This window comes from Anser brachyrhynchus, assembly GCF_964034855.1.
Source record: "Anser brachyrhynchus genome assembly, chromosome: 6".
Classification (NCBI taxonomy): Eukaryota; Metazoa; Chordata; class Aves; order Anseriformes; family Anatidae; genus Anser; species Anser brachyrhynchus.
This window is the reverse complement of record NC_137700.1, coordinates 25,820,126-25,846,882: the sequence shown is the minus strand read 5'-3', so window position 1 is coordinate 25,846,882 and position 26,757 is coordinate 25,820,126. Positions and strand designations below refer to the sequence as shown.

The 26,757-nt window shown below is 40.5% G+C and overlaps 1 protein-coding gene across 1 annotated transcript in view; it reads right to left on the bottom strand.

The window, feature by feature from the left end:
- MAPK8 (mitogen-activated protein kinase 8) overlaps positions 1-26,757 on the bottom strand; it is a 255,148-nt gene that overhangs the window by 224,363 nt on the left and 4,028 nt on the right. Inside the window, exon 2 of the mRNA XM_080596999.1 lies at positions 21,731-21,775. The gene's annotated coding sequence lies outside the window, so the exon portion shown is untranslated. The remainder of the gene's footprint in view (positions 1-21,730; positions 21,776-26,757) is intronic.

The window sequence follows — 26,757 nt, the reverse complement described above, 5'->3', positions numbered from 1 at the left end:
GGCACAGCAATACCAGAGGACAGCACCCTCTAAGCATTTCCTAACGTGTCTGTCTCTTTCTGCCTGTATGCATGGAGTTCCTGCTGCAGACAGTGCCCGGCACAGAACCTGAGCACTCTTGTTTGTGTGCCTGCTGCCATCCCCATGCAAAGGGACAATTTTGATGGAAGACTTAGGACAAATCCAAGTTTCTGCTTTCTGAGCTATTTTCCAGCTCATCTCTGTCCCCAAGGAGTTTAGAAGAAATAAGATTTCAGCAGGACTGAAGAGCAAAAAGTTACTGTGAGATTTACGACAATCGAAAGACATTGAGATTTGTCTGGTTTGTCAAGCTGCATTGAACCCCATTTGAAAAAGAAAAGAAAAATAGACAAAGACAAACCATCTACAGACGGTATCAGCTTTCAGATAACTCTAACTTTGGACTGGTATCAGTAATTCAGCTTAAAGACATTCACTGCAAAGGGGCAAAGCTAGGCTATGAGAGTTGATTTCTGCAGTCTGAGCGCTTCTGATCCAGACAGCTGCTTGGTCACGCAGCTCTTATCAGCTGTGGCCATACAGCACATCGCTCCACTTCACACTTTAAAATAACCCCTGCTCTGTGCATGAACTCTAGGATCAGGACATACGCATTTAAAAGCAATGAAGCATTAATTCAGCTAGAAACAACATGCAGTCAAGTGCTAGGAAATGTTTCTGCAATTCCTTGCTTTGCTGCACGCAAAGACATGCACACATTTCCTTTACATGTGCTTGTTTCCCCAGTAATGAAATTGAGATAACAGTACTGTTCTGCCCTCCAGGGCTGCTGGGGATGAAAACAGTACAGACTCAACAACAGTGGTCAGAAAGCACAGCTACTAGGATCAGCTAATTCAGAAGAATTTCTTTTTGCAAAAGGGTAACTGAGGTAAAACCATACAATCCAGGATTTGGGATTGGCCGGGGATCTGAGCCTCATCCCAGTTCCAGGGTTAGGGCTGCGCCTGCAGCAGCAGCAGTCGGGCCAAGACACTGTGCTCCAAGCTCACTCCTGAGGTTGTGCCTCTTTGGTTTGGGTTTGGGTTCATCTCTACTGGACCTGGACCAATATAAGGAAGTGATGAGAGAAACACAGATGGCCATAAAAGCACAGACAGCATGGTTGGAAGAGCAGAAGATAAAACCCGATTGCTCCAGCTCAAACCTCAGAAAGTCTCCTTCAGTTTATACAGCCTAAAGAGCCTGGATGTGGCAGATGGCTCATCTGTACAAGGAGCACAGTGAAATACACCTGCAAACACCAGTTTCCTGCTGTTCTCTATCAGCAAACTCCCAGTCCGGGCAGGCATGTTTTTTCCCCTCTTATCCTGCCACTCCACTTTGAATGCTGCTGCTCTTCTCCGTCAGCACTGTGCAATCAATACACAGCTCAGAGTACAGAGCAGAGACCTCTGCGTGGCCTTCTCCTCCCTCTAGGAATTGTGCAAACCCATCCCTGGCTTGTCCAGATGCAGCTAAAGCTCTCCTCATTATAAACAACTAACAACAACAAAAAACCTGCACTCCCAGAACTTTCTCGATTCTTTGTGCCGCGTTAGGGTGCGCGTGGCTCCAGCGTCCTTTGAAAGTCTGATGCATGGATTAGCTACATCAGCACACAATGCCCTTTACACACACTAAAAAAAAAGGAATTAGGTTGTTATTTTGTAAAAGACCTGCACTGTCACTGTCTAGACTTAGCAGGCACCCATTCCATTTGAGTGCATTACAACAAGTTTAATTTAATGCACCTTAACAAATGAAAGCTCCCTAAACAATATACCATCACCAGGGCATCAGAAGTTCAGGCACAATGCTTCTGGGAGAATTTGATGTTCCTGTTAAGCTCATATCCCTAGACATAGTGCTGTGAAGGACCACTCACTGCAGCCAAAATGAAGGTAGATGGACCATGCTGTTATTTTTTTTTTCTTTTTTGTTTGTTTTATGTTCAGTGCCTTCTGGGAGGTTCTGGCAGGGAAGAGAATGACACGGAGAGAAATAAAATGTGGAAGGACCCTCCCTTGAAATGTTTATTAAAACAAAACAATAACAAAACACTACAGATTCTGAATGAAGTACAAACAAACAGCAAATTCTTTCCAGTTTGGGGGAAAACATGCATAATTGTTTACAGTTAAGATTTCCCAGATGGCATTTCAAGGCTTGCTGTTCTTTTAGCACTTGCTGTCACAGGGCAGGAAAAAGAAAACTGATTGTTATAGGCCCTCAAAAACTAAGTGGCATGACACAGATAACATCCATGCACACCTGCACTTCATCACTTAATTCCCTGAAACACAGCAAAGCAAGGCCCAATCATTTCAGTAAAAGAGACTGAAACCAGGATTTCTATCACTTAACCAGCCCGTCACTGGTTGGAATCACTCCATAAATGTTATCAGGTAGACTAGGACCTCTTTTCCCCAGTGTAAACATATTGCTGAATACTTCAAGCAAGATTTGAAATATTTTTCGAAAGGTAGGGTACTCGTTTCTTGGGAAGCCAACTCTCGGTGCAGTTACACTTTATCACTGAAGTATACTTCTAGACATAGGTCTGCTCAGTGACTTGAGAAGGTGTGACAAGAAGGACACTTTTTCTAAGACCACCAGAAGCAGGCACACCATTAGGGGCTGTAGTGAGAGTCAATATTCAAAGTAGCATTTTGTTACTCCCTAATTCATAATATATTGGAAATAGGGAAGAGGAAAGCACAAATAAAGGACTTTCTTCTTCTACAGCTCAGGCTCAGCGATGAACTTCTACCATGCTCAAATGACGTGCCTGACCAGCATTTCCCAGCAACTCAGTGCAACTTCCACAGTGTAAGATGTTCGTTTCTATAAAACTTCATGAAACCAGCTAAGAAATTTGCATGTTACGTGTTTTTTTCCAAGACTGAAATCTATAGGCTAGTGCTCCTACTCCAGGAATCTTTAAGAGAAGTACTTTTTCCACTGTTGATACTAACACCCTGGTTTTGCAGGCTTTTTTGCAGGAATGTTAAGTCACCCATAATAATAAATCTACACCTAAGCTCAGAGCCAGAGTTCTTCTGTTGCTTCTGAGCACACACTTTTGAAAATGAATGGTTTGGCCTTCTTTAGGGCCTTCTGATCTGGGTATATAGAGATGCTGTTAGATTTCTGAGACTCCATGTGGGCAGGAATTATCAATATTTACAAAATGGCAAAGTGGGCGAGTTTGATCTGAGGGGGGTCTTCAAAGCAAACCTGTTTACTGCTGCTGCAAACTGAGTGACCTTGCGAAGTCGATGAGACCTACATTTTCAGCAGTGACGATCCTTCAGTTCTGTGGAAAGGTAACTACCACTGATACTAGGAAATCAGTCCCTTAACAAACAACTCTAACCAGAACTATCCAGGAAGGCAGTCTAAATCACAGTTACTTTCAAAAAAGTTATTCGTCTGTGTTCCCGCTTCCCAACATCTGTAAAATTAAGAAAGATCTAAATCACAGGCATGTTTAAAACCACGTAAATCTGTTACAGGCAACTGGAGTCACGTAAGTACTTGCAAAGACAATTAAGCCACAAGGACACTCAGTTCTACACCCAAGTTACGCTAAGTGGAGCAGAAATGCAAACTGTCTATCTACAGTTTGCTTGGCTTCTAATTCTATTTTCGTTGTTAAATTATGGTCCTTCCACCACCGTAGGGTACAAAGAAATGTGTTGTGGCCTTTCCCTTCAGCTGTAGGGAGTGCTGAATAAAGATGACGGCAGTTCTGGCTTCACTTAATTGAATTTGGTGTTCAGCTATCTGCTCTAAAAGCACCATGGAAAAAAAACAAAAGAACATTAGCTCCTTCAAAGTGAAGTCTAACTTTTAGGAATTTACTCAGACTAGAAGCATCTTGTCTGCACTGTGTTTTCAACGTGGAAGATCTACTGAAATGCAAAAAGCACACTTTTTAAAAGCATTTATTGTCTCTGTAAAGTGTGAAACAGTGAAAACCCCTCTAGTTTGGGTTGACCTGGCAAAACATTTTCCAAAACAAATAAGGCAAATATGAAATTAATTTGTATTTCTTTGTGTTGTGCCACTTTAATTTGGCAATTCTATTTTTATTGCTATTCCAAGGAACAAAATAATCAGTTACAGTGTCAAGCACACTGGGGCTATTAGTACCACAATCTATAGAGTCAGCCACTGTAAAGAACCCAGTCCTGAGGCTAACGTCCAGACCAAAACCTAACAAGGGAACTCCTTGGGTTAAAAACCAAGACTCCCTTGGCTGCAAGGGGAGTTGAGGCCCCTTTAATTCAGTGGCCATTCCCCACACAGCGAGTATATTTTTTGCAGTCAGGCAGTCATTTCTGTGTTTTTGTGGGAGTCACTTTGATTGGACTGCACCAAACCAGCCTGAATTACTCTCTCCTGATAGTCCTGAGACTGGGACCTCACTAGGCACTCAAGTTGCTTATACCACTGAAGTCTGCAAGGGCAGAATACTTTAACCAACAGCATCCTGGCTTGTATAAGAAGCAGTGTGGCCAGCAGGTCTAGGGAGGTGATTGTCCCCCTGTACTCGGCTCTGGTGAGGCCGCACCTCGAGTACTGTGTTCAGTTTTGGGCCCCTCGCTACAAGAAGGACATGGAGGTGCTCGAGAGAGTCCAGAGAAGGGCGACCAAGCTGGTGAGGGGTCTGGAGAACAAGTCTTACGAGGAGCGGCTGAGGGAGCTGGGATTGTTTAGCCTGGAGAAAAGGAGGCTCAGGGGCGACCTCATCGCTCTCTATAGGTACCTTAAAGGAGGCTGTAGAGAGGTGGGGGTTGGTCTATTCTCCCACATGCCTGGTGACAGGACGAGGGGGAATGGGCTAAAGTTGCGCCAGGGGAGGTTTAGGTTGGATATTAGGAAAAACTTCTTTACTGAAAGGGTTGTTAGTCATTGGAACAGGCTGCCCAGGGAGGTGGTTGAGTCGCCATCCCTGGAGGTCTTTAAAAGACGTTTAGATGTAGCCCTTAGTGATATGGTTTAGTGGAGGTCTTGCTAGTGTTAGGACAGAGGTTGGACTCGATGATCTTGGAGGTCTCTTCCAACCTAGACGATTCTGTGATTCTGTAATTCTGTGAACATCACGGTCCTTCATGAATAGAGCACAGGTTTGGGGATAGCTGTACACTGTTCCGTTATCAACTGACAAGACTAAGACCAGACTAAGGCAACATGTTACACATGATAAATATTCACTTGGGGAATGATATTTTCCTTTGCTATCATTTAAAAAAAGATTTTCTTTCACAGCTGCATAGGTACTATAACAGGATTCCCTGAAAAGAGGTATCTACCTTAGATTTCATAAAAAGCTCAGATGTGTGAAATGGTCCCTTACTCACTGTGGAATGTTCCAGTACATTTTGCAGATGCTTTGCTGTTCAGATTACAGCTAAATCACAATGCAGTGAATTCACAGAATCTCTCCTGTGGACTTTAATGGAAACAATTTTGTCCTTAACGATTGGAACAGAATTGCAGATGGACATATTCTAAACCACATAAAGTGAGAGAGGTCAACACTGCAGCACCTCTGTACCTACTACATTTAGGGAACTTCACAGATTTAAAGCAATAGCACTTATACCACCTAAACTTAGTATTTGCATAAAAATGATACCTATCTGTTCAAATCCATGTTCTTACTTCCCTTCAAGCTGGTCAGCACCCATCCTATAGACAGAGACAAAAGCTCCTAAAAATAACTGATTTTAGGACTAGAATACAAATCATCCAAATTTGGTAAAGCAAGCCATTAGACCTGAACATCTTACACGCAAAAGAGTTGAAAAATAATAGTACTGCTATAGAACACTTGGACACTTCCTTTTGCCACTGCAGTATCTCATTTCTCTCTTTGAATACTGGCAATTCTGTCTTGTGGTTACTTTAATTACTGCTTTGAATGCTTCCCTCCGAGCTAAACTGGCTGGCTTTTGATTTTGCTGTCTTGCTCTTGTTTAAATGGTGGGTTGGAAACCTCCAGATGTCAATATTCTAGTAAAATTTAACCTTGGAACAGCCTTTCCCAACATTCATTTCAAAACCTCAAGCACCCTGACCTGGTTTCTTCCAGCACCGACTACCTTGCAGCCGCCTGCCTGGGGAGATGGCCCGAACAGAAGAGCAACATACTGGCTGATAGCCTGCTCCTTGCCGTTACTGCCATGTGTTTTGTAAGCAGCAGTTTGCCGCAGTGAAAGAGGTCACTGGTCCATCAGGCACAGAATTTCACGTTCAGCTGTGACCTATACCAAATGCTTCAGAGGATGGCAAGAAGTCTTGATCATAGCCACCTGTACAAGACTGCACATGACTGGGGATGAGGGAAGGGAAACTGAACTCCACCTGTCTTGTAGAGGACCTGAACACACCCCTGAGAAAGAGATGATATTCCCCAAAGCTTCAATTTAACCTAGTTAACAGAACTCAAAATGTTAATGTCCAACTGAATTGACAACTCTACTCCCAAATCTTACTCAGCTCTATGTTCAGATCCATAGGGTAATTAAACCATGTTGCCAAAATGCTGTTCAAACCTAAGCTGCACCTACGCATCCTGAGGAGCACTGATGGTTTGAGTTTGTGCCTCGGCACAGGAATGAAATTGTCCTATTTCCAATGCCCTGCTTTCCTCAGCTTTGTGCCCCAGCACCTGTGGTCTTCATAGAGAAGCAACGATGAATCATTTGCATGGATGCTAAATTTAACAAGAATAGAGGTTAAAACTGTTAACTGTGAGCTAAGTGTGTTAATGAGGAGCCAAAACAGTGATTCTGGGATTGGTAGAAGTGAAGGTGGACTGAAGAAGCAGACTACATGTGTTGAAAAAAAGTTCATCTTCTCACTGCCTGGCTGCACAGAGCACCCCTACAGTATCACATACTTTACCACCGATTCCACATCGGAAGATCTGGCTCTGTTTTTAAATGTTATGCACAAGATTAGGATCACAGAGCAGCTTTACATTGGTAAAAAGAGCATTTTTAAAATCAGATCAACTCGTAAAAATCAATGTAACGCCACTGTCATTGAAAAAAGACAAATGTATACAAATCAAGGACATATTCTACTGACTTTATTGGAAAGATCATGATGGTAATGAAGTCAGTGCATCCAGTTAACAGTCACACCAGACTGGAATGAGACCATGCTACAAAACTCTAAGCTGGGGTGAGATGCATTAGGTATTCTGGAAGAGTAGGGGGGGAAGGTTCCATAGCATAGGAGGCGCATGTCATCAAAAATGAGTTTCCAAATTTAAGAGGATGCTGAAGAGTTTGCAACAGAATTTCAATGAAACTTCAAGGTCAAAGATGATGCTAAAATGATTTTTTAAGGCAATATTTTATATTATTTGCAGCCTTCTTTTGCCTAAAAATAACCAGAAAAATAACCAACTGAAAATTCTAAAACAGTTTAAATGAATTCTGATCAAAAGACTGAAAGAATAAAAATGGAACTGACCAGAGGGAAGTTGACTGCCAGTTAGGCTGAGCCACAACATAAATCAGTTTATAATCATATTTCTCATTATATTTCAAAATAATTCATGCAGAAATCACAAATTTGTAAGGAGTAAATTATAGCTATGAGAAAATAATTAATGCAATGAACTCCATAAAGGCCATTTCCATGCAAAAGATGACATGTAATATTTAGGCAGTTAGCTACAAAAGCAGTATAAGATTGCTTACGTACTACAAGCAATATGGTCTGAGTTTGTGCCTCGGCACAGGAGTGAAATTGTCCTATTTCCAATGCCCTGCTTTCCTCAGTTTTCTCAGTTTCCTCAATTTGTCCATTCTCCCAGAAAAAAACAAACAAACAAAAAAAAAATTTGGAAAAAATAAGTAGGCTCTGAATTTTAAAAAGTGGGGAAAAGAGACAATGTTTCTTGGTTTATGCTAGTTTTGTAGTTGTAGCTTTGAGTCTGCTCCCAACTTTGTCATTTTTAGGAGTTATCTTTGATTTGCGCTGTATCATCGCAGGCAGTATAACCTGTGCCTGTTGTGACAGTGAGCCAGGCCCAGGGAAAGAATACAAACAGGGCAGTCCAAAACAAATGGTTTGTGGCAGATAAGCCATGATAACTTTTGCTCAGGAATCAGTTATTCCCAGCTCATCCTTTCCTCAAGTCTGTACCTGCTAACAAGGTCACTAGGAATTGGTACCCTGCAAAAAAGAGTGTTTTTTTTGTGTGGAATGCCTTAAAGGAAAAAAAAAATAAAAAAAATGTCTTTGGGTGCTCCATTTTCCACATGGCTTTCACGGCAGTGTAATGTTACCTACAGTAAAGGAAGGGGGCTACTGGTGTTTGTATGGCCCCAGTACCCACATGTTCAGAGACCAGAGCTCCAGCAGTCAAAGCACTGTCCACATACTAAGCAGTTTCTGTACCCATGGTGTTACTGTCTAACACGTGGCAGATAAGAAACTCCATCAGATAGAAATAAGCTCAAATTAAAACAGAAGGAAGTAATTTGATTACAGTCACGCACAAGGCTTTTCCACAAACCCAGGAATACAAACCCAGTCATCAGCCAGGCACCACCATCCCCAGGTCAGCACTTTTAAGGGACAAAATCGAAGCATTCTTTCAGGAACACTGGTGCAGACCTGTGGGGTTGTCTATGTAAGGTCAGACTGACCAGCAGTATCCTAATTTTAGCTGTTTAAAACCTATATTTTCAAAGAAAGTTGAAGCTTTTGATGAAGTATTACACTGTATGCACCTGCTGTATACAAGTGCGAAAGGATTAAGCAGTCAGTGGCATCTAGTTATGTACAGTACAGCAACCAAGCCTCATTTCTGACGGATACAGGGAGTGGATCGTTTTGAAGAGCACACGTATAGTGGTGTGTTTTCTGGGCTTGTATTCCCACCAAACATCTGAAATACCAGCTATTCCAAAGGAGCTTATTCAAACAGGCTCTTCTTCCCTTGCATCAAAAACTGACTGGTTTTCATCAAAAACTGACTGGTTTTGTGCCTAAAGAGTACAGATCTGAAAATATAATTAACTTCTGGTTTCTCTGCAGTCTAGCAGGTAGGGCTGATTGTGAATGTAATACTTTCTTCTCAAAAATGATGTAGCAGGAGGTTTTACAGAGTCCCAGATTTGAGAATCAGGCTGCTAGGAAGAGATTTTTGTCTGCAAAATTAACACATATGCCTTTTTTTCATTGCCTGCTTACTCAGTACATATTATGTCCCTGGGTATATTTTTTATTGCAGTCTATTATTCAGTTTTTCTATGATTTAGACGACTTGATGGAAGACACAAATCATTGTCATGCAAATGTCTGAGATGAAAGCCTCATCATTGTGCTATGCTGACACAACTTAGCCTTCAAAAGTAGTCAGTTCCCATTGCAATCAAAGGGAGTTATGTGGTGAAAAGCCCACTGCAATCCATTGAAATTGTGTCCCTTAACGCTTTACAAATGCCTGCAAGCCGCAAATGACTCTCAGTACAGTTCATATCTTCATCCAGCAGCCAGCTGTTTCTTTTGCAACTCCAATCAGTGATCACAGAGGCAAAGTACTCCGCAGGCATTCGCAGCAGCTAGCACTAGTTAGCACTTTACAAGCCTCTCAGTGGCAAAATCTAAAATGGTTTGCCAATATCATCAGCCCTGCTTTACCAGCTGAGGTCCATGGTTAGAGCTTGTGAGCTGAGTACAGAAACTCAGAATCCTGTTGGACTGGGAGCTGAGCTTACCCAGCCATTAGAATATACTGATACCTTTGAGTCATTACATTACAAATTCAAGTTAGTATCTCAACACTGGCAATGCAGCACACTTCCATAGAGCCTTCCGCTGTGCTTCTAATAGAGCTTCCAAATATTTACTCCACTGTCTTCACAAACTTACCAAAGCAATTTGCTTCAGTTCTGTAGCCAGCTGGACAACATATAGCTTTAGAGAGTACTAAAAATGAAGAGAGTTATTTTGGACACCGTTACCATAATGTTAGAACACATTTACCTGGTTAACTCAGGGGCATAATGAAACCACCTCTGTGCTAGCAAACCAAGCATGGCTAGGGCACAAGCTGAAGCACTGGCATACAACCATTCCTCCTATTGGAATATCAGGGTGCTCCCCTGTTAGCTCATGCTAACTGGTCACTGTCTCCAGCAATGCCTGGGTATGGTATGGAAATTCTACAGCCAGGGACTGTTTCCTGCTCACACTTTGAGACAGGATGCACGGCTGTGGGTGGAAGAGAGTAAAGGGGTGCAGGCATGAGCTGTACTATTCCTTCTGCCACAGCACCCAGGGGATGGACGATGGACCTTTGCCACTTTGTTGGCATGAAATATTCTGAGAGCTCAGTATTAGAAACAACCGGTTTTGGCAGAGCGCTTCCCACACCATAAACATGAGCCTAACTACACGGTTTTCTATTGAACCTTACTCCTGCTGCTAGCTGCCAACATCTTGGTGACTATGTGTGAGTGGTTTTCGTTCTGGAGGCGTACAACCCAATCCTCCTTACCTACTATATTTTCACAGGTGATGACTGCTTTGAGCTCTCACTGACTGCAGTGGGACTGATGGTGTTCTCTATCTGTAAAGATCTGCTACAATATATAGTTGGCTTGATTTTTCAGTCTCTGGCTTCACAACTCACTGTAACCCACTGTAATGCAGAAATGCTTCGTATAGATTTTAAACTAGCTTGAACTCCTGTGCAGCACAGCTTACTAAATTTCCCCTGATGCTTTCTTGTACTAAGACATATAATTTGCAGTTTTTTCCTTGCTCACAGCTTGACAGGCACCATTTTAGCTAAAGCCACAAAACCATTATCACTTTACCCAAGTATGGAGTCTCAGGCTAACAGATCACAAAAGTTCCCAACATAATATTTTCCTTACCTGGAGCAACTATGCTCTTATGAAGCAGTGAAAGATCATTAGCCATTTGATAACCACCAGGTGAACACAAAACAAAGGCTGATAATTATCTCAGAGCAATCAGACTGCATTATTAAGAATGAATAGAACTCACTATAGGAAGCTACCTCTTCTACAGAAGATCTATGGCCAGGTCATATTCTAATGGTAATTCATTTACATGGTAATGCAGATTTATCTAACTTGCATACTGGGTGATTAGAGTTATTAGATACAGATGTGGTGCTTGTCGGCCAGATGCAGGGAAACAGCTCATAATCTGTCCTGAGTACTCACCACATGCAGATCACTTCTCTTTTCACTGTCCTCCAGTGTGGCTGAGTACACAGAATCCTTGAGTAATGCTGTTTTCCATCTCACTTACTGAGGTACATGTGTTAAGCTGCACATATATCCATAAGCTACCCACCATATAACTTAGCCTAGATTTTCCATGATGGCAAGAATGCCCTGGTTCCTGTGGCCCCAAGTCTCTGAACCAGCTGACACCTTACCAACTGAAATGCACGGGCTTTTAACAGCTACCTCAACTGTGTATTCTGTTAAGTCTTCTTGAGGGAAACTTTTTTTTGTATTTGTTTGTTTGACTCAGAGTAATTATTGGCATCACCTATGCTCCCTTTGAAAAATCTGTTTTGTTTAAGCAGTGCCCCTGCAAGGCATTTATAATGGTTTCCATTTCCTAAGTAAAAATTTGTCCATCAAGATAAATCTGTCAACTGTTAACTGCAGGTTTGGGAGCCAACCTCATTTGTTTAAATCATAGAAAATAAATCCTCTTCTATTATCACTTGGTACCAAGTTTCACATCAAAAGAAGCACAGTTTTCTGTTTTGATCGCTCAACTATAATGGCTGAGGAAGAGGAAATCGGTGTTTTTGTCAGACAGTGCTGATTACACAGTTTGGCAGCTACATATAGTACTCCTGTATTTTCTACATAAAAGTATTGATTGCTGTGCTTCTATGCTTTGTTATTTAACCGCTCTATTTGTAATGGAAGTCTCCTAACTAAAAATGTTTTTTTTTTTTTTTTTCTTTTTAGAAAGGTTTTAACATAAGGTGGTGTAATCCAAAAAGCTCCTGCTTTCTGCAGAAAAATACTAGCACTCTTGTGGGAAAAAAATCCAAACAAAAATAATTAGGCCAAAATGCCAGTTACTTGTTTTGTACACAGTGCTGTGGAGCGACGCAGCTGCTCTAGTGCAATTGCCTCATTTTCGACAGGTGCCTGTTTCCTTCTCTGGATCAAGTCCCTAAGCGTTCCTCTTCACAACTACTTCCTCGCATCCTGAGGAATCTTCCTGTCCCACCTCGGTACACTCAGGAAGATCTGATACAACCTTTGAGAAGTGATCCACAGTGCTATGAGAGAAGGATTTGGAGTCAGAGCATTTGATGGACTCTGGAAAAATGATGCCAGGCAGCCTGCTACTTACAAAGGTTTTGAACTAATTGTAATGCTTTATCATCCTAGCTGAATCTGTTGTGTTTGTTCTGCAATACTGTATAATCTACACATCAAATTATATGCTGCAAGCATCTATGGAAGGATTTCTCCGCATGCTTTCCTCAGTCAGTGAGCGTGGGTATGCTTTGAGGGGAGCTATTTGGAAGCACGTCCCGTAAGAAACATCTCCATTCCCTCCATAAAGTTACCAGAGCTGCTGCGGAGATGAAACATTTCTTATGCAAATATAATTAAGTTGGAAAGTTTCTGAAGTTCCTTTCTAGCCCGCAAAGTTTCAGTTTGCATCCTATAAATCAAGTTACTATAACATCCCCAAAAAGTAGCTAGTATTTGATAATACTGTAAAATAAACATTCAAAGATTTGCTCCTTACTTGTTTACTTTTGAATGTCTTGGTTAAACTACATTTTTTGGAAGAGAGACTGCTCTGTACATCTGTAGAGCACCAATCACTAGAAACTCGCGCTGGGTTCTCAGAGGCGCCAAGAACCGCATTAACTCTACTGACCCTCTGCTAACTCAGCCGTCCATGCAGTTACACCACTGACTACTGCTGCTGGCCGTCATTTTGGGACAAACTAGCCTGTCCCTTTCAGAACAGCATCCAGTGTTTACTCACATTCCTTTCCCTAGAAGACAGGGAATCTTCCAGAATCCCAACTAAGTATTTGCCTTCAGGAACTATTTCCACATTTAAAAAGTGTGCACCTTAGCTCTGTGTGCTCTGGTTTGGCTTCCTTTGACTGCTAACATAGGAAGCCCTTTACTAACATAAAATACCCTCTCCTGCCTACAATCCCAGCATCTAGATCTTATCCTTGCTAGCTACTTATTTTGTGTATTTTAATATTTCACTATAAGAAATAAAAGGAAACTATACTTCTTCCTAAAATATGGTGGTAAGTAGGAAGCTCAACTACAGGCTACTTTTCTTGACAAGAATACAGGAAGAGAACAAAATGACAGGAATTTGTTCATCCAAACAAGCTGAAGTGAAATGTGTTGATTTCAAGTACATGACGACAAAGGCAATATGTACGACGGATGCTCTGCAGGCAAAGCGCTGTCCAGGGAGCACAGAAGGTGACATGCCTAATATAAAGTACATGGGCAGGAGTGCCAGGAATGCGCTCCTTTTTTTCTAATACAGTAAATGTAATTTCAAAACACTTTTTGAACTGACTTTGGGGGTACAAAGCATGCAGATACTAAATGACAAGGTGAGCCACAGCATGGTTGGGAATTGTCCAAATTCCGTCACTAGCCTTAACTCTTAATTTCCCAGACCCCATCCTTCGCACTGCAGCACTTTGGTTTGTGAGCTGCTCCAGCAGCTAAGATCTTCGATTGACTGCATCTAAACACACTATTGAGTAAGGGCTAAGGCTGTTTCAGACACCTTCATGTTTACACACTATTAATAATAAGCAAAAGAACTATTTTGAGACCCCACACTTCTCTGACCATTAGGCACCACTGCACATCAAGTGATTTTTACTCAGTTTGTGTTTACACCTATTCAGCCCAGTAATGTATCCAAATGCAAAGGAAAATAAAAATTTAAATAAAAAACAAAATCCATCTCAAGACAGAATTTGAATCTCAGACCACTAATCATTTGTTAGACTTTGTTCCTTTGAGTAGTTGCAGTTGGATTCCTTTGCTCACCAGTCTTTCATTATTTCCCCTCACAAGCATTCACTTCAGAGAAAGGGAGAAATAATAGCTTGAAACTGAAGCGATATTTATTTGTGACAAATACATTGTGACACTTGATCCTCCTTGTCTTTTTGATGCCACTTCTAAATATTCTAAATATTGATGGCCTGTCATTGCTTGGCTACAGCCAGGAACGTTTCCATCCAAAAATTCTGTTTTTTAAACAAAACATGATGGGCAATAGAAAAGATTTTCCCAGTGGGTTTTAGTTTTCCACAGATGCTTACATCTTTTGATTCTACAAGTGTTAAGGATGGGACAAGCTTGAGATAAGGACAGAAGGTGGAGATGCTTTTATATTCTATTAAGAATGTAAATAGAAATAATAATGGAAAACACAGAAGTTCACTGTTTCTTTGCACATCACTGGAAACGAGATCAGATCTTACTGACTGAACACATGCTCAAATTTTGGGGAAGCTCCAATCCTTCGACCAAGTCTGAACTCTGTGGCTTTCTGTTAAAGCTTGGATTTTTATAGTAGCCTGAGGTTGAATCCCACTGATTCAGTCCAAAACCAACTGAAATAAATTCATTGGCCTTTGTTGGAACAAAAGTCAAATTAGATGGTTCCTCCAGGCCTTGAAATGTGTCAGGCTGTAACTTTGTGGATCTTTTGAAATGCCTTGATTTTCTCCATACTAATTCCAGACAATGATATTTTTAAAAGATTTATATTTTAAAAAGATTTAAATTTAATCCTCCATTTCATATCCACCTCTGCAGCCTGAAGTTAATGCTTGTTATGTTCATCTTTTAAAAACATCGAGTTTACACAGGAAAGAATAGTAATTATGGGAGATAACTACATATGGAGAAAAGTGAGAAACGTTCAGAAGAGGAAATATTGCTTTGCACATAAGAATATTGTGTTGTGGAGGATCTTGCTCCCACGCTATATCCTCAGTGCAGAACTTACGCAAGCTATCCCAGACAAAACATGCAATGCAGTACCAATCTAATTAACCCATGTTGGAGAGAGAGCATCATCATTCAGACTGAGTCTGGGTGTATCTGCACAGCACTTTATTAAGCCATGAAAACAGACCCTCTTGTCCAGCTCCAGCATCTAAGACAATGAGGCCTGGATTGCAACTGGAACCTGTAGGAGATACCACACAGACAGTAACTTGTCAAATCCTGCTTGTCAGGCAGTATCGGTACTTTTTGCCTTTTCACTGAGCATGTCTTCATCATCCTGTTTATTTGGCAAAATCTCAAACCAGAATGAACAAATAAGTACTGTTTCACAGCTCCAAGTGGCACCATTTTTAGTTTGCGATATATCTGGGTGAGATCTGCCCAAGCAGTCATCCATGGCTGCAGGACAGAGGCCATGGAAGCTATCCCAGCTGAGTAGCTGTGAAGTGACAACTGCAAAGAATGGTGTACATTCATTCACAAGTGAAATTCCATTCTTGACAGTGTGTGGTCATTGACAATTTGCGTTGTAACAGACAAAAGGATATCGGGGCTGAGTTGAATTCTACAAGATAATGGAACTCCAGCAGGGTATGAACAGATGTCAAGAGGATTCTTATTCTTTACAGCAAAGGAGAGAAAGTACTGAAATAACTATTTTCGTATTTGTGGGTTAGGTTTTTTTTCTTTTTTTTTACTTTTGTCAGCGTGGCCCTGTCTTGAACAATGGACTGGGGCCACAGTGATGTTCTCTGAAAAGCCAGCTGCCTGTACACTGACCATAGACAATTTTTGTCAAGGTTTTCCGCCTTAGCTTCCCCTTCCATAATTTAGAGATAAAATGACTCTCACCCCTTGAAAAACACTTCAGGATTCATGGATATAAGGCTTGGTATAAAAACTATGTGTAACATTTGTCTACCATGGAGTACAGTCAGTGTGGAAAGGGCTGAGATCTATTACTCTAAGGGAAGTCAAGTCATTTTATCTTTTCCCCCCCATCTTTGAGTCTTTTCCTTCTTTCTCATACAGCACAAATTCTATGGGTTTGTTGGTAAAAAAAAAGATAGTCTGCCCAGCCTGCAAGTACAAAACAGTCCTTGCCTAATCCCATGCTCCACATTTAGCTATTGAAATTTAATGGAAGCCTTCATAACTTTCCATATAATCGGTTTTAAGGAACTTTTTTTAATATGCAACTTTTAAACCCATGCCAAACAATTTCACAATGCAATCCATTTATGACACCCCTGATAAGTGTCCAGACCATTTAGTTCTTACAGCACCAAATGTGTGCATGCATTCCTGATATCTCTTGCCTCTGTTGTCCCACATAGCTTGCAATCTATTTCCTTCTTGCCCGGAGCCACCTCTCTACCAGCCTTTACCACAACATATTCATAAGAAAACTAGCCCAGTAGTATTAGGAAAAGTTTTCTTCTCTATAACAATTTCAATTGTATTTTTTTCCTGTATTAATTTACACCCTGAGTGTATGTTATTGTAAGTCTAATAGACCAAACCATTAACCCAGCCATTGTCTAAAAATACATTCTTAATTCCATGTATATGGCATGCTCCCCTTTGCCCAAATCAGAATTTTGCTTGTAACGCTGAAAAACAGCACAACACCTGATACCTATGAAGCATATTGTCAAAAAAGAACCCAACTGCACACCAGTAGGATTTTGCTGTGTGACTGCTATCTGGGAAGAAATGCTCGTAAAGCATGTCAACACCAAAGCAATAGGTACACTGCACTCATAGCTGATTAGCAGGCAAGTGTAATGCAGCCTAATCAAACTTTGTACTGGTAAACTGGTGTTAATGAAACAGCCTTTCTTGTAGCTAGAGTTCTTCTTCACTATTTTTTTTAATACGTACACAAAAAATACAAAGTTAATAAAACTTCACTAGTGCGATAAATGTTAATAGGTATCATTTTCAGAAACATGGGTCCTTGTGCAATGCAAACAATTCACAATTCAATCCTTTTAAGTAAGAGTGGTCGCAGTGATTTTCATTTACAAGTCAAAGCACTCTTTAGTTAGGAGTAGCTTGAGTTGAAGTATTCTCTAACAGTGCTTAAGTGAAGATAGACCCCTGTTCTACTCTGGAAAGAACCTGCTGTATAGGTGTTTAAATGCAAACTGAAGTATCAGTATCTAAAGTATCAGTATTGAGATAGTCCCATATTTTGTCTGAAACTACATCCTTGCTGGAGTTCAGTCTTAATTACTCAAACAAATTTCAAGCTAACAAAATGATGAGTCTCTGCAGAAATGTGTTCAGATCACCTCTGACAAAAAAGCAGTTTTCTCCCCTTACATACTGGATTGGCAGTGTCACTTAAGTTCACCAGGATGAGTAACAGCCTTTAGCTGTTCATAATTTACTTATCCAAGTCCTGAATTGATCTCAATAATTTACACTTTAAAAACTATTTAAAGTATGTCATCACCTGCCCAGTACATAAAATCCAAGTACCTAGGCTTGATTTCCAGAGCAGAGGGCTTAGCAAAGACAGGGAAGGAACCACCGGCACATGTGAGTGGATGCAAACTTTATACAGAATAAGAAATAAGTCTTCCAGAAACACAGATCTATGGAAAAACTATTCTGCAAAAAGACTATTTCTACCATTCACCAACCACTTAAGCTGAGGTAATACAAGCAAATGAAGTTGATCTAAGTGTGGGCTGCCACTGAGAGGGATGCTTGTGTGGTTGCACGGTAATTTGGGTCAGGGAACTAATCCAGCTGGAAAACCAACCCCCTCCTTCTGCAAAAGGAAATTTTCATCCAGTTCCCTGGTTCAGCTCCCTGTGCAGCCACATAAGCACAAGTGTCAGCACAAAGGCAAGTACAGCAATTTGGGTGCCAACTGCTTTGTGTTTGAGAGTTCTTTCCCTCTAGTGCATTGTTCTATTACTAAACAAACTGTTTTGCACAGGCTTGCTCTGCCCACTGATTCAGATCCTACAGGAAAGAAGGACAGGTAATGAACTACACAGATCAAACCCTATTCAGTGTGCTGGCTGATATTGAGGGTGAAGTAGCTTAGGCGCAACAAGGAAAACTACAAGTTGCATCTCCAAAAGGTACAAATTTGTGAACTAATAGTTGAGAGATGCACACAGAAACATAGGAATGCAGAGAAAAGGGGCAGCCAGCTATGTAAATCTTAGGAGGCCTTTTAACGTTAACCATACAGCACTGATGATATTAAGACTTTAGGAAGTTAATGGTTCTACATACCATCAACAAAGCCACTACTCAGGCATTAAGCGGCCAGCCTAGTTACTTGGAAACAGGATAGCAGGGTACAAGACTAGTGACATTTCAAAATATCATCCTTTCTTTGTCAAAATATTTGCAGTTTCACAGTTTGATAAAAAACTTTTCAAAAATTATTTCTGAAAAATGTTTCTTTTCAGCAGACAATACCACAGTTTTCTCAAGTAGCTGTGATACTGAATGAGCCAGGAACAAGCTCGCTGGAAGACCAGTCCAGCAGTGGAAGGGCTTGTGACATTAACACACTAAGCCTCCTCTCTCCTCAAAGGAAGATTTATTTATTGTCACTCATGGAAATTCACCAGTGGCAGGAATTTATCAGTAAAACATGTGACCAAGTTTGGCCCTGTGCAGGGAAGCAGAGGACAGATAAGTCCTACCACTTTACCATCAGATGACAAAGCTACATTGACTTCAGGGAGGTCAGCACTCTGCTTTGGATGATGGCTTTTCAGTTCTGCAACTGCCTCCCTTATGACAGGAGGTTTTATGCCTGTCAGCCTCCTAGTTCGCTTGTCTAGCCTGCATGTATTTCATCTCGAGGGCTGAGGCTGTTTCTTGTAATGAACTGAAGTTACTGCGATATGGGGTAGCAAGTTCAGACGAGTGCTCTAAACACTTGAGCAACATAAACAGAAGTGACCATATATCACTCCTTGATAACAAGTTTTTCTAAGCTTGAGTAGTTTCTTGTATAACTGGGGCTTGCTTGCATGCCCCTTCATGCTTTCACCACACACCATGCTCCTCACAAGTTTGTGTCATGCTTTTTCTGGAAAAAAGTTTTATTGCTGTCATGGACACTAGGCTGCTAGGTGAATGTTTGCATTGGCAGCAATGGACATCACTTCCTAAGAGGGTTTTCTTTAGAGGAAAATAGATTTTCAAAAGCTTAATCCTTCTAGTGTGCCATCAGTTTGCTGCTCCACAGTCTCCAGCATGGCAGTACGAGAATTTCCAGGATCTGAGCAAAAAGAAAAGTTCTCAAAAGACAGATGATTCAGAATCAAGTTCTTAATCACCAGCCTTGAAATCTGACATTTCTAAGCAGCTTTCACATTCTGTGCTACATGTTCTCTTTATGCTCCTGGAAAAGATGTTTTTCTAATTGAGGACTATTGTGAAATCTGATGAACAGCAGAGAGCTTTCCATTTGAAATACAAGAGGAAAAGCATGAGTTAAGTGTGTACAGGAGAAGACAAGAGGTCAGAACTAAGGTTGCATCAACTTTTTTGTTGATGACATTTCTAAGACATCAAGAAAAATTAGTCTCAGTCAATCACAAGCCAACATCTCTGGCCATTGAAAAACTGAAAGAAAGCACCACTTGAAGCCAAAGAGCATCATCTTTAATCCAAAGCAAAATGTAGTAGTTAGATGTGAGAAATAATTGTTTTCCCCATTGAAAATAAAAATTAAGGGGCAACTCAAAGTTTAAAGAGTTATATTCTGGAAAATGGAAACTTGTTTTATGGGGAATAAAAAAAAATAACATGTTTTTTGAAAGCTGGAGTGCAGCTTCACAAGTGAGTACAGAGACAAATATACGGCACGTATTTTTCCAAACACAAATGTGCTTGATATTCAGCTGAAAAATTTCAGAAAATTAAGAAAAACCTAAGCATGTGTGACCAGTGAAAGAGCTGACAGTTGTGTGCCCTGGTTCTACAGCCAACTTGCAGGATACCATTAGGGAGAATCAGTCTTGAGCTTTCACTCTTTTGGGTTTCCTTCATGCATTTTGTGCCTGTAGGAACTCTCAACTGATAGATGATCTAGTCTCTATACATTCCTTACAATTGGTCTCAGAAAATCCATTGGCAAAAAGCTTTCATCATGGGAATGAAATGCATACATACAGTGGTCAGCCACACTAATTAGAAAACACTTGATTTGGAATCATTTAAGATGACATAACCCCCTTAGTTTGCTGACATTAACAGCCGTTTGCAGCTAGCTTTGTCCTAAGCATGTTCCATGTCCATACACGATATGCCTGAAACAGGGACCTACTTGTCACTAGGGACAGAAGGACCCACCTTTGTTCAACCCTTAGTTTACCTCAGCTTGCACAAACTTCTCATGATAGGTGGGTGGATCATCGTGTTACTGTTACGCTGTCAAGACATGTTCCTTTAACTCCTGCATTGTCCAGCATCACAGATATCCTAAACATGTTAGGGATGCTGTCTTTATTCATAATTTGACATGCTATCCTCTGCTAAGATCCAACACCTAGAAGATAAGTGACAGTCCTTCCACACACTAGTTGCAAAACAAAGACCAGCACCAATGCCATGCTCCCAAATCCCTGCACCAATGCACAGAGCACAGACAGCACTGCTTCCAAGCTTGTTAAGAACATAGCTGTGTTGCAGATTGAGTATGTGGAAGGGGCTTTTGTTTTTATGATCTTGGAGCCAGCTATAATAGGGGGTTGGATTCACAATGTTACAACAGCTGTAGGGTTTGCAGTCTGTTTCCAAGATAATTATAGCATCCCACTTTTTGAGTACTGGCATGTGACAAACAAGACAGTAAATTAAAAGTCACGTGTCATGTTTCTGGTGGGGACTGCTGTATAACTTCCACTGCGCTTCCTGAATTTGAGATCCATGGATCCTTCTTAAAAAAGGACATTTCTCTGCTTTGTGCCTTTTAGATGCTTCTAGGACTGAGGTAATTTGAAAACATCAACACAAATTTGATCAAGAACCAAAACTATGTGAGTTAGAGATTTTTCTTAGCTGAGGCAAACTGGAAGGGTATTGTAGCCTACTACCTGGATACCTAGTATTCTTTTGCTAGAAATGTGTGGTTTTGGCAGCTCCAGAAGTTAAAAAGACTGTCACCACTAATTATCAGGTATTAAACAAGATTATGCTTGTAAAATAATACCAGCAAAGTTTAGGGTGAAAAAAACCTGATGTTTTGTCTGTCTGTTTTAAAGAACGCAGGGTAAGTGTGTGGTGCAGTGTTAGAAAGACTATAGCAAGTTTAAATTCAACCACTCACCTTGAAAATTCAAACAGAGGCAGGTGCTCATTCATCATATGAAATAAGCTTAGCGCAAAAATGAGCATAAGCAAGGCAAATCTTTGCAAAACCAAGTAGAAGATTTTGTAGAGCAGGCTTTTCAGAATTCAAGCTATGGGAGTTATGAACAAAGCCAAACTTCAGACTAAGTTAGTCAACTCATTCTCCAAAGGGAGTCTAAGATCTGCTCCTTTAAACGTGATTTATGGCAGAGCTTTATTCACAAGAAAATGTTTTGACGTCAAGCAGACAAACCATGATTCTAGGCTCAGTACAAAAGTGTAAAAAATCTCTTAACAGATCATCTTACCTGGCTTTCTTGAAAAACTGATGAAGGTACTGAGAGGCTCATAACCTAAAACAGAAGCAAATCATTCATAAATCATACCAAGACCTGAACTTTAACCAGCATGCTTTCTTCCAGCCTTCTTAAAATTCATACAAAAGCTTTTGGACTTAAGCAATTTAAAACATTTAACCTCAACCCAGCTTTATACACTCCCTGCATGGGGATACCCATATCATAAACTGATTAAGAGACAAAAGTTGTAAATTCATAGTAATCTACAACTAATCCAAGCATTTTCTAATAATTTAGTGACCAAGTTTTGACCAACAATGATTTAAAGGATTTTTTTTCTTTAGACTATTGTCTTTGCTGAAAATACAAGTAGGAAGCTTTTTGAAAAAAGTTACACTTTTCTTGAAATAAAAGCAATTGGACATCCAAACTTTTCTAGAAAGGCATGACTCCTCAATTCTTTTCCAAACCAGCATTATTTCATGACTATTCCCAACTAGATGTAAAGCCAGTTTTTATTCTGAGAATGTAGTAATCTTGAGCAGCTATAGTTATTTATTTTATATTATGTACAGTGCTTTAGGTATATTAAATGACAGGCATGAGACGAACACTAGAGCAATGAAGATACTGTGTAAACACAGGATGTAACCTGCTAATACACAAGTCAGAAAAGAAACTAAAAATGGTGAAGCAAGTTTACTAAGCAGTGAATTACAACTTGTTTCTCCAACCACATGTTGGGTATGTCCAGATGAATAGGTGTAGACAGTTGGGATTTTACTCTACCACACTTCACACAAGCCAGATGTCAGCCAGCTCTATCCAAAAGCCATGTAACCATATGAACATGGCACTGAGCCTGCGCTAATATATCTTGCTTTTCAGCACATGGCTTCTGAATTGGACTTCTCATATCTGCCAGGCTCAAAACATGGGCAAAGCAGATGCACAACTGCCTCTACTCACCCAGTAAAGCACCTCCATAGAAGAATAATTTCTATGCAGTTTCCAAGTGAGCTGGGATGTACTATGATGAAATATTATTTGAAGACAAAAAAAATCAAGACCAAATGCATTTTCATATAAATCTAGTTACACCAGCCATCCCCACTAAAATGCCTCGTCTTCTATTTTCTTAATGCATAAATTCAACAGCCTGCATATAGTTACAGTTTTGGAATGACACTCATTGACAAGAAAACAACCCAATGAGAAATTCTAATTAGTTATATATTTAGTCCATGATGCGAATTTCAGTGGTAAGAAAATTTAGTATATTGCTGGCCTGGAACTTTATGAAGTGCATTTTTTGTTAAAAATACCTGAATATCTCGGAAAAAACTTACCGTACTTACCATTTTAACAGAAATTTATCTGCATTCTTATATCTCGGATTGAATTTCTGGCCAAAACCACACTCAGCTGGGTGGGTGTCTGGATGGATGTGATCTTATTTCAAATCTTGCCTATGCCTGGTCTGAATCCCTGACAAAGCACCAAGTCTCATGACAGATGAGAAACCAACACATGTAACCTGGCATGGCTAAAAGAATTCCCAGCACGGTAGCTGGTAACAGTTCCTTACAAACCTAAGAGTTGTGAGTGAAGGCAACACAGCATTAAATCAAGTTAATTCAAAAACTCCTACTACCTTATGTAAGAATAGATGAGCTCCTCATTTATAGGGTACCTCCTATAGAGGGACACGTAAGCAGTTAACTTATAGATCATTTTTCATGAGGATTCAGGCTCAAGGAAAGCTGTTCAGAAAGCAACAGGTAAGAAAAATAGGGCAAAAATAGCTATTAGCCATACAGAGTTAAATATGAAAATGCTGAAATTACAGGTGTCAAGTTTGCTTTCTTCCAATTACTTGGTTTTAGAAGTTTACGTATGGAGATGCCATACAGTAATAGTATGATACTGGAACTATGTACTGTATCATACTTAAAGCTATTAACAAAATACAAGAGATACTGACGTGAAATCACCATGGAAATGAAATTTGACTGTCATGAAATGCTTTTGTCACTCAAATCTACATTACATGAAATGTTTTTGTCACTCAAATCTACATTACATAACTGACTGACAGACTTCAGGAATTTCATTTACAAGTCAGCTTTCCTCTGCTTAATATCTTTCAAGAATCTTGAGTTTTATATCCATTCTTTTGATCTTCCTGTACCTTTGAGAGGCTGAAATGCATCATTGTCCTTATTTTACACATGGCAGGCAAAGAACACAAGCAAGTCACCTATGACCACAGAGCACTTCAGAGAGCCTAGAATACCAAGCGGGAGGACTGAACAACCTATTCTCAGCACTGGACTGGATTTTATCTTGTTATATGAATTGAAAGGATGGAAGCCAATTAGCCACCTGTTGCATTGTTCAGCCTTTTCAAGACCTCTGATGTGTGCTAAGTGGAGAAATATGCTGCACACATACAGGACCTCCTGCAACTCAAGAAGGCTGAAGTTTCACACATGACCAGGATCTTTCGCTGTAAAACAAACTGTACACATTCCAGACTTCTGTTTGTATTAAGCAAATGTTTTGACTAGGAGCACTGATTCCATTTCACCTCTGTTGTTTCTGATTTCCTATTGCTGTTTCCTTTCTTTCCACTCCTCTTCCAACACTGGCACCAACACACTGGCCACACACACACAGGTCATGGTTGCTAGTAGCCAGTTGGCAGGTGGTGGATATTTTTCTTGCAGCATATGGATGTGTGGATGACTGCTCTTGCTGTGTGACTGACTGAGTTGCTGGCAGTGCTTTTGGCTGGGGTATACTCTGGCATTATTTTAGTTCCAGCCATTTGATGGGTTGACTCTCCTGTTTTGTTCTCCCAGACAGTATTTTTCAGTATTCACTTTTTTCTTCCCCAGCCCGAGATGGCCACAGGTGTGTGGGTGCCTTTTAATGATGTTTGCACAGCTCCAGGCCTTTCTGTCACTTTATATAGCCAAGAAGGAGATTGCGGTGCACAAGTACCTGTGTATTCATGCAATACTGTTTCCCAGTTATGCACCTTCCACTTGTATGTGAATTTATGCCTGTATGTGCATGTGCACACATGGTCCTCCTATATGCTCCTATATGGTCCTCCTGCTTCTGTGTGTATTCCTCCATTGCTGTGTCCATTTGTATAGTCTGCGTATACCTGAACATGCATCTTAATGTGAATGGATATGCATCCCTTTGTACACAAATTTTTGGTATATACAGAAAAATTAACTTTAACAATACTTTTGAACTAAAGTCAAACAGTAGATATTTGAAAGTACTGTAATTCAGTTTGCATGCCCATCCTACACTTTGACTCTGTGCATGTACATCTGAGAATCTAAAACCACATCTGGAACATTGTTTATCTATAAATTCTTGGTTAATTCAGGGCTCTAGACAAACCTGCTCCAGGAAAGTTGCATGGCAAAGGAATTTCCTGCCTCATTTACTGCAAAAGCTGGTAGATTTGCAGAGAATGAGGCAGATGATTACAAAAAGGACCTCTGGATCCTTGATCTAGTGCATCTATTTCCTTTTGCAATCTTCCCTTTGCAATCTATACATCCTGGACCCAGTCTGCTTACCTGGTTTTTCATTCTGAACTCGTTTTCCAGACATTTCCAGTTTTCCCTAGCTATCCATCTCTTCCAGTTTTCCACCTCTTCCAGTTTTCCCAGCTAGCTGCAGTCTCAGCACCGGAACTCCTAATACAACTTTCTATCTACCTTTGGTGTCCTTCGGTCACAGACTCACACCATCTATTCCCTTCTTTTTTGCAGAATACTTAAATGTCCAATTCATGTCCTGCCTACCTTGATTGTTAATACATGAAACATACTTTCAACATGCAGTGTATGATAACCTTAACAATACACCATTCTCAAGAACATAAGAATAAAAGATTTGTTATTATAAGGAGTTCAAAATTCTTATAACACTCAAACAACGGACATAACTTTTGTTTTAGAAGCTCAGAAGTAAAAATGACTCAGTATGTGAAAAGCAATGGCCTAACTACACAATTCAAACAGTAATGGATGTTTATGTAGTAGAATAGGACATACAACAGCAAGGAACATTCTTGAAACAGTATTACAAAAATAAGTATCATTTTTCATTCACTGAAGTCTCCAGTTCTTTCTGGCAACATTTCTGGTGAATGATAGAAACTATATACACACATAGGTATGTATACACACACCCTGCTGGTAAAATACTGGTATCAGTCAGCAAGTGACATGCATGGATGCCCACTGTGTACTATCTGATGAGAGGAAGATGGAAAAGTAATTCTCGCTTCTCTAACCACAGCCAGAGGGGTCAGGAAAATGTCCCAGCAAGATCACCACATCTTCACCTCACACAGCGAAAACACAGAAACCAGGCTAGGTAAGAGCAAAGTATCCCATAAATCTTAACTGCAGAAAGAATATCAAATGCCTAAGTGAGATCACAAATACAGTCCCACAGCACACCACAGACACGCAGGGACAATGACCTGCAAGTGCTGTCAGGGACCACAAGCATACAGTCCAGCCCAGCACCCTTTGAGAAATAAATGGACAGACTCCCACAGAGTCTTGATGGTATTGGTAAGTGCCATAACACTTCTTTACAGAGTACACTTGAATGGCCTAGTCTGATACTTCAGTACTATTTGAGTAACAAGGAACATCTCACAGGCCAAGTCAGTTTAACCATGCCAGCCCCGGGCTCTCGTGCTCCAAGTACCCACTTGTAGCCACCCACTACCAGCACGCCACCTTCTCCACAAGTCTTCCACTTGGCCTCACTGAAAGAACGGGGCCGTATGCGATCCATTAGGGCTCAAGACAATTATAGCCAGCCTGGACAGTTACACTGGCAAGAAACTTTCAGTGCTAAGTATGTGGTTCAATGGAGAAAGTGTTACCAGCTATGCTGCACCACTGACATTTAAAGAAACATTCAGGCTATTCTACTAGGGGTGTTTCAAAAGGAAATTACTTATGTTTACTCTGGAACAGTTTATAGAA